The sequence below is a fragment of the Schistocerca piceifrons genome, chromosome 5, assembly GCF_021461385.2.
Source record: "Schistocerca piceifrons isolate TAMUIC-IGC-003096 chromosome 5, iqSchPice1.1, whole genome shotgun sequence".
Lineage (NCBI taxonomy): Eukaryota > Metazoa > Arthropoda > Insecta > Orthoptera > Acrididae > Schistocerca > Schistocerca piceifrons.
In genome coordinates, this window is record NC_060142.1 from 567,963,794 (window position 1) to 567,965,947 (window position 2,154).

Genomic DNA, 2,154 nt, shown 5'->3' on the forward strand with positions numbered 1-2,154 from the left:
CTACTCAAAAAACAGGGAAGTCCATTGGCACATCTACAACTGAGATGTCACAGTTTCTTGGAATCCACATTTTAGCTGCAGTTGTTCCAATGTCAAGATATAGGATGTACTGGTCTGCTGATACCAATTATGAGCCTATAGCCGGAACTATGTCACGAGATCAATTTTGTATGTTGAGGACTTATTTACATTTAAACAATAATGATAACATGGTACCAAGAGAACACAAAGACTATGAGAAATTGATCAAAATTCGACCTTTTGTGGCTCCTCTGATTTTTGAAAGTACAATTCGGTAGCTCAGATGATGATTCTGCTCAAGTCTCATACATCTATGCTGCAATATATAAAGAGCAAGCCACACCGATGTGGAGTGAATGTATTTGCATGAGCTGGAGTAAGTGGCTTTGTGTATGATTTTGAAATGTATGTGGCTAAAGGGACAAAAGTGAAAGATGGCCCTTTAGGTATGAGTGGTAATGTCGTCATGAGGCTTGTAGATAATTTGCCTAAACATGAAAACCATAAATTATTTGTTGACAATTGGTTTGCTTCCTATGATTTGGCTGTGGAACTAAAGAAGCTGGGAATCTACATGGTGGGAACTCTGAGAAAGAATCGACTGGCAGGTTGCTCTTTGCAGACAGATGGTTATTTGAAACTTCCTGGCAGATTAAAACTGCGTGCCCGACCGAGACTCGAACTCGGGACCTTTGCCTTTCGCGGGCAAGTGCTCTACCAACTGAGCTACCGAAGCACGACTCACGCCCGGTACTCACAGCTTTACTTCTGCCAGTACCTCGTCTCCTACCTTCCAAACTTTACAGAAGCTCTCCTGCGAACCTTGCAGAACTAGCACTCCTTTCTTTCAGGAGTGCTAGTTCTGCAAGGTTCGCAGGAGAGCTTCTGTAAAGTTTGGAAGGTAGGAGACGAGGTACTGGCAGAAGTAAAGCTGTGAGTACCGGGCGTGAGTCGTGCTTCGGTAGCTCAGTTGGTAGAGCACTTGCCCGCGAAAGGCAAAGGTCCCGAGTTCGAGTCTCGGTCGGGCACACAGTTTTAATCTGCCAGGAAGTTTCATATCAGCGCACACTCCGCTGCAGAGTGAAAATCTCATTCTAGATGGTTATTTGTAACAAACTGGTCAAGGGTCTTATGATTACAGAGTAGAGACAAATGAGATCATCATGGTGCTAAAATGGTTTGACAATAAGGGAATCCATCTTATTTCTTCATATAAAAGTCAAGAGCCCATTGAAGATGTAAGATGATGGTCAGTTGCTGCTAAGCAATACTTGAATGTCCCTAGACCTGCCATAGTAAATGAGTACAACACTTTTATGGGGGGGGGGGGGGGTGTTGACCTGCATGATATGCTAGTACAACTCTAGAGAACAAATATCAAGGGCCATTGATTCTACCTCAGAATAATATTTCATCTCGCCAACATGGCATGTGTTAACATGTGGTTCTGTTGTACAGAAAACATTGTGGGCAAAAAAATGTAAAATACAGACCACTACTTGATTTTGTCAGTATTTGCAGAAGGTCTTTTGAAGAGGGGTAGAGCAGAACCAAAAAAAGAGGGAATCCAACCAGTTCACCGAGTCCAAACCTAACAAAGAAGAGGAGAACAGGAAATGCAAATCGTCCAATTGCTTATGTATGCTATGATGGTATAGGCCACTGACCAGAACACCGTTCTGAGAAAGTAAGATGTAAATTGTGTGTAACAAGTTATTCTAGGATGAAGTGTATGAAATGCAGTGTCTCACTTTGTCTTAACAAGGATAAAAACTGTTTCAGGGATTTTCATGTAATATTTTGAGTGTTGCCATGTATTAACTAAAAAAAATATGTAGCTGTAACAAAAAATTCAAATTTCCATAGTTGAATGTGTATTTTGTAAAATGTGCGTAGTTTTGCTTAAATAAAACGTGAACTGTCAAAAGGAAAAACGTTCATTCTTTGCTCTCAAATGTCACACCATTGTCCCAATGATTCCAACTGGAGTCATTTCAAAAATCATACACCAAAATATATTTTTCAAAAAATGATTAAAATTCTTACTCACTGTGACCTAAAGACCACATATATTGAAAGAAATTTCTTTTTCAGTTTGTAGAAAATAATTCATGTCATAAAGGGATAATAATG

At 40.0% G+C, this 2,154-nt stretch overlaps 1 non-coding gene across 1 annotated transcript; it reads right to left on the reverse strand.

The window, feature by feature from the left end:
• Positions 1–680: 680 nt before the first annotated feature.
• Positions 681–757, reverse strand: Trnas-cga. The gene has a single exon. It is a non-coding gene; the product is annotated as a tRNA-Ser (tRNA).
• Positions 758–2,154: the final 1,397 nt, after the last annotated feature.